This window comes from Manis pentadactyla, chromosome 15, assembly GCF_030020395.1.
Source record: "Manis pentadactyla isolate mManPen7 chromosome 15, mManPen7.hap1, whole genome shotgun sequence".
Classification (NCBI taxonomy): Eukaryota; Metazoa; Chordata; class Mammalia; order Pholidota; family Manidae; genus Manis; species Manis pentadactyla.
Genome location: NC_080033.1, coordinates 20,737,034 through 20,748,924, shown reverse-complemented (window position 1 = coordinate 20,748,924; position 11,891 = coordinate 20,737,034). Strand labels below are relative to the sequence as shown.

Genomic DNA, 11,891 nt, shown 5'->3' with positions numbered 1-11,891 from the left:
GCTAGGAATAAACCTAACCAAAGAAGTGAAAGACTTATATTCTGAAAACTACAAGTCACTCTTAAAAGAAATTAAAGGGGACACTAACAGATGGAAACGCATCCCATGCTCATGGCTAGGAAGAATTAATATCGTCAAAATGGCCATCCTGCCCAAAGCAATATACAGATTTGATGCAATCCCTATGAAACTACCAGCAACATTCTTCAATGAACTGGAACAAATAATTCAAAAATTCATATGGAACCACCAAAGACCCCGAATAGCCAAAGCAATCCTGAGAAAGAAGAATAAAGTAGGGGGGATCTCACTCCCCAACTTCAAGCTCTATTATAAAGCCATAGTAATCAAGACAATTTGGTACTGGCACAAGAACAGAGTCACAGACCAATGGAACAGACTACAGAATCCAGACATTAACCCAGACATATATGGTCAATTAATATTTGATAAAGGAGCCATGGACATACAATGGCGAAATGACAGTCTCTTCAACAGATGGTGCTGGCAAAACTGGACAGCTACATGTAGGAGAATGAATCTGTACCATTGTCTAACCCCATATACAAAAGTAAACTCAAAATGGATCAAAGACCTGAATGTAAGTCACGAAACCATTAAACTCTTGGAAGAAAACATAGGCAAAAACCTCTTAGACATAAACATGAGTGACTCTTCTTGAACATATCTCCCCGGGCAAGGAAAACAACAGCAAAAATGAACAAGTGGGACTATATTAAGCTGAAAAGCTTCTGTACAGCAAAAGACACCATCAATAGAACAAAAAGGAACCCTACAGTATGGGAGAATATCTTTGAAAATGACACATCCGATAAAGGCTTGACGTCCAGAATATATAAAGAGCTCACACACCTCAACAAACAAAAAACAAATAACCCAATTAAAAAATGGTCACAGGAACTGAACAGACGGTTCTCCAAAAAAGAAATACAGATGGCCAACAGACACATGAAAAGATGCTCCACATCGCTAATTATCAGAGAAATGCAAATTAAAACTACAATGAGGTATCACCTCACACCAGTAAGGATGGCTGCCAACCAAAAGACAAACAACAACAAATGTTGGCAAGGCTGTGGAGAAAGGGGAACCCTCCTACACTGCTGGTGGGAATGTAAACTTGTTCAACCATTGTGGAAAGCAGTATGGAGGTACATCAAAATGCTCAAAACAGACATACCATTTGACCCAGGAATTGCACTCCTAGGAATTTACCCTAAGAATGCAGCAATCAAGTATGAGAAAGATCAGTGCACCCCTATGTTTATCGCAGCACTATTTACAATAGCCAAGAATTGGAAGCAACCTAAATGTCCATCGATAGATGAATGGATAAAGAACATGTGGTACATATACACAATGCAATACTACTCAGCCATAAGGAAAGGGCAAATCCAACCATTTGCAGCAACATGGATGGAGCTGGAGGGTATTATGCTCAGTGAAACAAGCCAAGCAGAGAAAGAGAAATACCAAATGATTTCATTCATCTGTGGAATATAAGAACAAAGGAAAAACTGAAGGAAGAAAACAGCAGCAGAATCACAGAACTCAAGAATGGACTAACAGGTACCCAAGGGAAAGGGACTGGGGAGGATGGGTGGGTAGGGAGGGATAAGGGGGGGCAGAAAAAGAGGGGTATTAAGATTAGCATCCATAGCGGGGTGGAAGAAAGGGGAGGGCTGTACAACACAGAGAAGACAAGTAGTGATTCTACAACAGTTTGCTACGCTGATGGACAGTGACTGTAAAGTAGTATATAGGGGGGACCTGGTATAGGGGAGAGCCTAGTAAACAAAGTATTCGTCATGTAAGTGTAGATTAATGATTTAAAAAAATAAATAAATAAATAAAGCAGTTCCTAGGTGGTGACCTCTAATGAGTTCTACACAATGATATAAAGGGCATATAAAAGTGTAGGCAAAGGGTCTGTTTGTGTTTATACAGAGGATCAAAGCCTAATTGGGCTACCCCAAAAATGAACTAAGATACGATATGAAAAAGAACTTCCAACATCAGCACTCTCGGGAAGACTCATGACAGAAGATGATCAGCAAAAAAAAAAAAAACCCCAACAAAGATCCACGCACTGCCACAGGTGTAGATGCACTCATCCCACCAGTTCCTGGACTTGTCATGGGAATGATGAAGGAGATATCTAAGCTGGCCTGTGCATACAGTAAAACAAAAAATTGGACTGGATCTATACTGTTGAAACTCAACCAAGAATTAGGAGAAGTGCAAATTGTAGCACTCCAAAATCTTACAACCACAGACTATTTATTGTTAAAAGAACATATGGGATATGAACAGTCCCCAGGAATGGGTTGTTCTAGTTTATCTGAATTCTCTCAGACTGTTTAAGTTCAGTCGGACAATATCCACCATATCATAGATAAGTTTTCACAAATGCCTAAGGTGCCTAACTGGTTTTCTTGGTTTCACTGGAGATGGCTGGTAATTGCAGGTATGCTTTGGTTAGGTAACTATATTCCTATTATGTTAATGTGTGTGCACAATTTAATTAGTAGTTTAAAACCTATCCATGCTGAAGTTACTCTACAAGAAGATATGTCAAAGAAATAATCAATCTTCCCATGTTTTCTTCTGCCTGCTACTTCTATAGCTTTTCTTCTTCCTACCTAATCACAACCTTTAAATAGAACTCGTGCCACATGTCGAATTTACCGAGTATCATAATTCTTCCAAGTGGTAAAGACACCTCAAGACAAATGCTGGGCATAGAAGCCACAGGGCATAAATATGCAAAGAAGTAAAAAGCTAACCTTTTCAAACAATAAGGCTTCTCTCTCACTTACCAACTTAACATTTCCCTGTATGGCTCCAGAAGATAACTGGTTAGCCAGAGACGGGTAAGATTCCTCAAGGGAGGAACAACCTAAGACAGGCACAGTCGCAGGGGGCCATCTGGTGAGAAAATGGGGAGCAGCAGAGATGAGGCTTAGAACCTCCCCCCTCATGTTCTGAGAGAAATCTTCTGCTTACATGGATGTTTATTGCCCTCGTCTAGCTCAGATTAACACATAGTCTACAGGCACACACCTGATCATCTACATTTGCTCTCTTACAACACTAAACTCTGTTTTCTACCTTTATCTCGTATCTACCTACCACTTCAGCATTTTATTAAAAATAATAATAATAGAGAAATGTGGTATCCACATATAAATCAAGTTTAAAAATCAAATGAATATTCATATTTGAACTGACTGTGTATAGTTCATAATGCATGAGCAAAACCGAAAGCTTCTGTGATGACTGCCCTTGCACTGTTCACCATGTAACTTATTCACTATGTAAGAATTTGTACTCCATGTAAGAATTTGTTCGTTATGCATCAGAAGATTGGAGACTGACGATAATTAGGCTTGGGGTGGATTAATGATTGTGCATTGAGTATTGACCCCCCTATACAGAAATTTATTGTTGTTAACAACTATTTGATCAATAAATATGAGAGATGCCCTCACAAAATATATATATATAAACACACTTCCAATTGTAAAATAAATAAGTAACCGGGATGTAATAATATTGTAACAACTTGGTATGGTGATAGCTGGTACCTAGAATTATCATGTATATAAATGTTGAATCACTGTGTTGTACACCTGAAACTAATGTAATGTAATACTGTTGTCAACTACCCTTCAATAAAAAAAAAAAAAAAAGTTAACATTTTACCACATTTACTTTATAATTTTCTCTTTCTCTATATAAGAAGTTTTCCTAAATAGCTTGACAGTAAGTGGCAGACACGGTTGCCACTTCATCTCTTAATATACAATGGTGTGTTTTTCCTAAAAACAAGGCCATATTCATGAATACATTCATCTAAATCAGGAAATTAACACTGAACATAAATTTCCTAATGGATGGGGCTTCCTTGAGATTTTTGTCAAATGTTAAACTCACATCTCTCGCAGCAGCAGCAATTTTGCAGCAGCAGCATTTTGCAGTCATTGTCCTTCTGTGTCCTTTCACCCACCAATCTTTGCGGTGCATGACCTGGATATTGTTGAAGAGCAGAGGTCAGCTATTTGGTAGAATCACCCTCAGTTTAGGCTTGCCCCATGTTTCCACAAGATCAGATTCAGGTTGTGCACGATTTTGCCCAAGACCATGGAGGCGACGCTGTGTCCTTTTAAGTTGTAAAGCTTTAGATATTGAGCACTTAAAACAGGGCTAGTGCAAACTGACATGTAATAGAAACGTGAAATAAACATGGGACTCCAAAGAGTACAAAAAAAGTCCCCCAAGTATCTCATTGATAATGTTTTTCTATTGATGACATATTTAAATGATAATGTTTATGTATGTGGAATTAAAAGCTATTACTAAAACTAAGTACACCTTGTTTTTACTTTTTCAATGTGAATACTAGAAAATTTTTAATTACAGATGTAATTTCAACATGTCTTCCAATATCTTTCTATTGGGCACTGCTGATTTAAAACTTAGAAATAAAACAAAGGGGAACCACATATATTTCCAGTGTCTTACTGGAGCATTGTCTAACAGACCCACTCAGGGGTGATCTGATTTTGGGAGGGAATGTAGCTTTGTATGTCTTACTATTTATTATTGATAAGGGCCCAAACTCTGTAAAGTCTGGACATTAACTTTGCAAATAATTTTGCAAATGACAAGAAAATTGGTAAGTTGCAAGGGATTTTTGCCTGGGAAAGACGGAAATTATTTCTGCCCAGTAGACAAAATAACCTGAGATTAAGGTTTTATTGCCCTGTAGGACAAGAACTGCTTTTGAATCTCCCTTTGCAATCTTATCTCAGTAATCTTTCATTGATTAAATATACTTTTCATCTCAACCCTATGCGTTTGAATCACCCTTACCAGCTCTACGGGTTCCCAATATTCTAAGCATTTATCATATGCCAGGCACTATTCTTGACCTTCATTACCAGTTTCTCCCAAGAGTCCTAAAGGTAGGAACTATTATTCCCATTTCATAGATGAGGAAACTGAGGCTTGGAGAGAATTTCCAGCTCAACTTCAAAGTGAAACTGTAATCGTAGTAGAGGGTGCAGATTAACAAGAGAGCTGAGATTTGAAAGGGTTTGCTGACACAGGTCTGGCCTCTGGCCTCTCTTCTATGCTGTCTTTGTTATGATATGCTGCAGTCCTAACCCCCAGGACCTGTGAATGTGGCCTTATTTGGAAATAGGGTCTCTGAAGATTTAATCAAGTTAAAATGATGTCATGAGGGTAGAACTACACCTAATATGACTGGTGTCCTCATAAGAAGAGGGAAATTTGGACACAGAGAAACAGGGAGTACACCATATGAAGAAGGCAGAGACTGATGTGGTGAGTCTACAGGCCACGGGAAGCTGAGGACCATCAGAAGCTGGAAGGGAAGATCCTCCCTAGACCCAGAGGCTTCCAAGGCAGTAGGCACAGGCCAGCATCTCAATTGCGGACTTCTAACCTCCAGGACTCTGAGACAGTAAATTGCTGCTGTTCAACCACCAGTTTGTGGAACTTGTTACAGCAGCCGTAGGAAACTAATCGTCTCTGAAATGCACCACCCTGGGTGGCTGCACAGTCATGGTGAAAGAGATACCACCATCAGTATGGGAGCCACTAGGACAATATCTTTCCTCTGTCCCCTCATCTGCACCTGTGAAACCCCTCACTCCAATTCTTGTGGCCCCATCTGAGGACAGACTGCCTGGGCCTCTGCCACCACACCCAGGGCTCCTAGGGGGGAAAGGCTTTGTAATGGACAGAAAGGATTACTGGGTGTCCTGTCTAGCACACACTTCTGGGTTAGCTCCACCGTTCATTGTCTTCAACTATGACAGCAACACAAAACTGAGAGCAAAGAGACGGCAAAGCAAAAGCTTCCTGCGTGGAAGAATACAGTTGATTATCTCCCCCTGGATACTGACCAGTTTGACATCCACCTATAAATTTCAGCATTCTCCATCATCAATACACAGGTGTTTGTTAATTCTTCTTTGAACTGTTGGAACATTTTACTCAGTCCCTCATTAAAATGAGTTAAAATCTTCGATAGGTGTTCATTTTCTATCTGTGCAAGAGCTGTGATTTTACCTTTTTAAAAATGCTATTCTTCAACACCTGTTTCAGCTCTGAGGCTGTGGTATGGCCGCCCACCGCAGGCCTCAGCAGGCCATGGGGGTCCCGGAGACTTCAGGTCAGAAAGGAGCCCTAGGCTGAGCTACGCAAGCAGGGTATCCCAGAGTCTTTTTCCCACCTTAGAACTTCCTTCAAAGAACAGAAAAAGCCCCCGTGGAGTGAAGGTGATGAAGTTCCAGCCCCAGCACCCTCAGGAACCCGGGCCGCCTCAGCCCTACACCACTGAGGTGGCAAAACCAGCTCAGTTACCTAGTGGTCGGCCTGAAGCTGTAACATAGGGTTGAAAGCTCATGACTGTCAAAGAAAAACTGTACCCAAGGAATTAAACAGGCAAGGAAGTCTTCATGCATTGCACAGCAGGGGAGAGAGGCCAGCACTCAGTCTGAGCTCAACTCAACTGAAACAAAGGGCAGTGGGCTTTTTAAGAGCTGGGCTGGGGGAGCCGGAGGGTTGTCTGGGTCTGCAAATAGGCTGTGACCTCGGGGAAAGGAAACCTACTCACATCTTCAGGAGAGGAGGTAGTTTACTACTTGAAGAAAGGCATCTGCAAAGTCAGGGAAACTGGGAGACAGAAGGGGTAGCTCCTTTCATGTTGACATTTCAAAGAGAAGGTTCCCAGGTCTGAGAAAGACATTTCCTGGACTGTAAAACTGGCAAGAGGCTTTTTAAGGAGATTTACCTACTTCTCAAAACAACAGAGAAAGAATTTATAACAAGTTTTCTAAAGTAAATGATCTAAGAAAAGGGATGTCTGGGGTCTCTGTGGCTAGGCCATCTGAATTCTGGAAGGCTCTGGATGAAAGAAAGGTCAGGGGTTTAAGAAGCAGGAATAAGCCTAAATTCAGTCAAGCTGAGGGAAAAGTTATGGCTCCACTGTTTATTCACTGGGTACCCTAGGGCAAGTTTATCAACCTCTCTGGGCCTGGTTTCTCATGTTATAAAATGCAGACGGCTGATACTTACTTCGTGAGATGGTTGTGTAGGTTATATTAACTCAAGTACAGCATTTGAAAGAGTAACTGGCACATAATAAATGTACTACTTGCTGTTGGTTATTCTGCCATCTGAACCTCGGTTTCCCCAGTCATCCGCTCTGAGAAGGTATACAAAAAATTAAAACATGATGGAAGCAAACACTCTTAGAATAGGCCTGGCTTCCGCGGCTAAGAATTCTTTTGCAATGACCAACATTCCTAGAACTATAGTTACTGTTACTGATGCTCTGTGGCTGCTGATGCTCATGCTCTCATGAATTCCCTATTTTGTTACTAAGATAATTTACTATTGTTTTGTCATGCTATTCCCTATTGATAGTGATATCACAGTGTTACTATTATTATCTCCTATTCCCTGCATCTGGCCGCCCTTCCCTCAAGCAATCCCGAAGCCTGCCAGGGCCTCCCATTCCCAAGCCAGGCTTTTCCTCCCTGAGGCCTCTATGCTTTCATCTGATAGGAGAAGACGGAGGTGGGGCTCAGACTCCAGGTCCCCAACAGCGAGCAAAGACTGACTGCAGCACCTCAAGCCCTCTGGACAAGTGGGAGGCAGTGGCTGGGCCCCTGACAAGTCTGAAGAAATGAGACATACGGCAAGGCAACTGAGGCCTGAGGATGTGCACAAACCAGTAGACGGAGCTCCCCTCTGCTCCCAAACACTGCCAGCAGCTCCATTCACCCACACTGCTTTCATCCATGCGCCCCTCACAGTGGAATCACCCACAGGCTGGCTAAACCCCAGGAGACACAAGCGGTTCAAACCCCGCCTTCCCCCAAGGCTGCGGCTCTAGAACTCAGCTTCTCCATCTGCTGAAAGTCTTGGCATTTCTGCCCAGCTCAGCTTCAAGAAGTTAGTGTAAGAAATGAGATGAAACGACTCCTTTAAAACACTACACAAAGTAATTAAATTTTTATTGAGGCCTTTCTGTGCCAGAAAGAGACCACAAGGAGGCACAAGGCCCAGTCCCTGCTCTTGAGGAGCTCACAGTCTAGTAAGAAGACGCCAAAATAATTCCCACAAAGACGGAGTGCAGGTGCAGCAGCCATCAGAGGAAGGAACTGTAAATCCTCGCTGCCCCCCATATTCCAGCTGGACTGAGAGAAAGCAAATAGGAGGCTTCGCACTGCCTCTCACACCTTCCCTGTGACAGCTCTGACCTCTCTGCTCCAGGCACCATGTGGAGGTGAGGGAGAGACAAGGATGAAGGGAATCCACTCGCTGCCCTCAAAAAGCTAGGACACCCGGCAGGAGATACACAACAGTAACTTTTATTTCCCGAAGCCGCAAACCAGTGCAGCAGAAGCTGGGGAGGCTGGGGGAGACTGGAAGAACAGGGGCTGGGCCAGCCCAGCCCAGTGGTGGGAAAGGGAAGTATGGGAAGAGAAGGTGCCCAGGGCCAGGGAACTAGGACAGGAGGGAGGTTTCCCAGTGGAGAAGCTCAAAGCAGGGTGCCAGCAGCCACAGCCAACAGAAGGGCCGCCAACACAGCGGAAGGCGCTGCAGAGCCTTTGTTATGGGGTCCACCGTGTGCGGGGTACTGCCCCATATTACTACGGTCCTGGTGGCCAGCAGCAACTTCCGGCCACGCTGGAGTCCTCATCCTGGGAGATCCCCGGTTCTGCTTCCTGTGGAGGAGTCCGGCTGGTTGGGGCTGGAGGGGGCTTCGAGGTGGAGGTGCGGGTGGTCGGGGGTGGCATGGAAGTAGTGACAGAGGTGGTCGGGGCCAGAGTGGTGGGCTGAGGAGGCGTCATCAGGACAAGGGGCGGGAGCCGCGGGGAGAAGTAGGTCTTGTTTTGGAGGTCGGAGTTACAGCGGGACCTCTGGCAGCAGGAGCCTTTGAGGGTAAATTCTGGGCCTGTCACGGAATCCCGGGTGCACAAATCGTCCAGGATGCAGTCCCGGACAGGCAAGGCCACAGTCACGTTAGCTGCAGGAGGGAGACACTGGTAGGTACGCGGTTGGAGAGAGGGGGGCAGGCAGAGCCAGAATGAAAAGGGGGTAAATTGAGGGCAGAACCACCAAAACACGAGACAGACAGGCTCTGCATCCAGTTATCCAAGTCTCGATTCAGGCCCCACTTTGGGAAACACTATTTCCCTGTGTTTACCCATGGACCACACTTCCATACTGAGAGCTGAAGCGTGTGAACTGAACTGGGAGCGCCACAATGCCTTGTAAGAAAGGTTTGGGCAGGGCTACACCTCTCACATGACCAGAGGGGACAAACTTCCCCTCCATCCCTCCCACCCAGCCGAGCCAAAATGCAGTCTTAGAGTCAGAACTACATCTCCCAGAACACACCTACCAAACGCCAGGAGGCCGGCGGAGCATCTCTTCTAAGTAGTTAGGTGCAGGTGCTAACCCGGGTTTTAAGAAATGAAAACTAGACTCTACAAAATGCCCAGGCAGAAGCCCGGAAGCTGAAATACGTTTCCGAAAGCACCTCGTCACACCCTGCACCTGGCAGGAAACGTATTTCCCCAAAGCACTGCAGACAAAAGCACCCGTATCCCCAGGCTCTATTAGGGACAGCACATTTCTCAGGTGCTCTGGGTCAAGACGCGCACTTAGGCCAACGATTCCCAGAATGCGCTGGAGGGAGAGCCCTTTGGGGAAAGGACTCAATGCGCCCACGAGACCTGAGAAAAGTTACCGCAACGCCTGTAAGCTTCGAGCTCCCGGGCTCTCTCACCTGCCATCAAGGTGACGTTGCCATCAAAACAGCCCTTGTAGACGCGGTCGCTGGCGTTGTAGCAGCTCACGACAGGCGGCGCCGTACCCTGGCACGCCTCATGGCTCAGCCCCACGCAGCTGTAGCACTCGACACCGTTGGGCTCGGATGCACTCTCATTGCCTGAGAGGGGATTGAGAAGGAAAGAAAGGTCGAGAAAGCTCTGCTCCGGGTCCCTCTGGTCCACATCTCCGTCCCTAAACGGATGCCCAGCTCAACCTCGGGCCCGCCTGGGGAATATGGGCCCGCCCACTGACCTTAGGCCAGTCCCCGCTCCAGTCTCCTGGCGCTTAGAGCAGTGAAGCTCCGCCTCCTGCCTCGTGGCCCCGCCCCCAGTCCTGCCTCGCTCTCCCGCCTGCAGCACGTGATCACTCCCAGCCCCTCAGTCTGCGTGGTTGCTGCCCTGGTCCTACCTGCGGGGTGGAGTACTCGCGAGGTGAGGTTGAGCTTGGCATTGCAGCGGTCCTGGGAGCACTGCTGCAGCTGGATAAAGGCCAGCATCCCGTACAGGTCCAGTCCGCGGTCATTCTTGCCCGGGAGTCCCGATCCGCAGCCCCTCACTGCCACTGAAAACTGTCCGTGGACTGCCGAAGGGGGAAGGGAGGGGTCAGCGGGCGGGGCATTAGGGGCGGGGCCTCCAGTAGATCCGCACCCGAGGATAGCCAGCCCAGAGTCGGAGGGCTGGGGCCTCCGAAAGAGCAGATTGCAGGGGAAAGAATCACAGACAGAGGGGCGCAACCTCAGAGGGCTTACTCCGAGGGGGCGGACAGGTTGACAGACGCTGGACAGAGCCAGGGATGCAGGAGAGCCACAGGGGCACAAAACCGCAGAAAGCAACTTCAGAAAGAACTAAGCGACTGTCAAAAAGGCACAGGATCAGAGAGTGTTGGGTCCTCCTAGGAGCCCTGGCCTCAGATGGAGGCGGGATCCCTCGAGGACGCGTCGGAGGGGTGGAGTCTCCATCTAAGGAACCTAAGAGGACCTAGAGGGATCTCATTCACCAGGGAGCCCGATGGGTAGGGGAGGCTGTTTGGGGAGGAGAGGCTTCTGGCAGGACAGACTGGAGAAGGGCTCTCAGTAGTTGAGCGGAAATGGACAGGGTGTGCCTTCGAAGAGGACGAGGTACCAGATCCGGGCTCTCCTAATTCACCCCCTCAGCCCCGCACCCGCACCCCTCAAAACCTTAATGCTTGGTTACGACGAAGGACTCAGGTCAGGCTGAATGGGAGGGATGGGGCTGCGTTGACGGGGTGTGGCCAAATTCAGGGGGTGGGGCGGGCTATAAGGAGGCGGGGGCTAGCTGGAGGAGCTTGAAGGGGTACGCCTGGACCAGGGGCCCACACTCACTGGTCTCCACCGCCCCCACGGCCTCTGTGCAGACGTCCACACCGGGCGCGCACTTCACGGTCTTGGTCTTCTGCGGAGAGCACCCATCATCTGCTTTCCGCACACAGCTGTAGCACCCAAGAGCCTGCGCTCCTGGGGGTGCAGGGCCCAGTGGGACTGCGTGATCCCTACTGAAGCCTCCTGCCCCAAAGGAGAAATAGCCTTTCCCACGCCCTCCGTTCCCGGCCGAGCCATTGCTTTTGCACACCCTTTTCCAGGACAGGAGTAAGGAAAACCTTCCCACAAATCTGGTGCCATGAAATACACTGTGGCACATTTCCTTTACACTCCTGTGCCTGCTGTGGGAGCATCCTTCCACAGCCCCCTTATACTCAGGTGGGGGATCCCTGCCACGAATAGGGACACCTTCCCACAGTTCTCCACTGAAGATGGGCGAACTCACCCCACAGCTGAATTGGCTCAGTGATGGATTCCCTTCCCACGACCCTCTCTGCAGGGGGTGAAGGGATCCTCCTCCCTAGAGCCCCCACTCTACCTGCTCTGCCCCTTCGAGGCATCAGACCCACCTTCTCGGAGCAGCAGTGACAGCAGCAGCCAGACTATAGTCCAGATCACTGAGCGGGCGCCTGCTCTTCCGGCCAGGTCCATGGTG

General features: G+C 47.3%; 1 pseudogene; it reads right to left on the bottom strand.

Annotated features, from left to right (window-relative positions):
* Window positions 1–8,055: 8,055 nt before the first annotated feature.
* LOC130680968 (ly6/PLAUR domain-containing protein 3-like) lies at window positions 8,056–11,887 on the bottom strand (annotated as a pseudogene).
* Window positions 11,888–11,891: the final 4 nt, after the last annotated feature.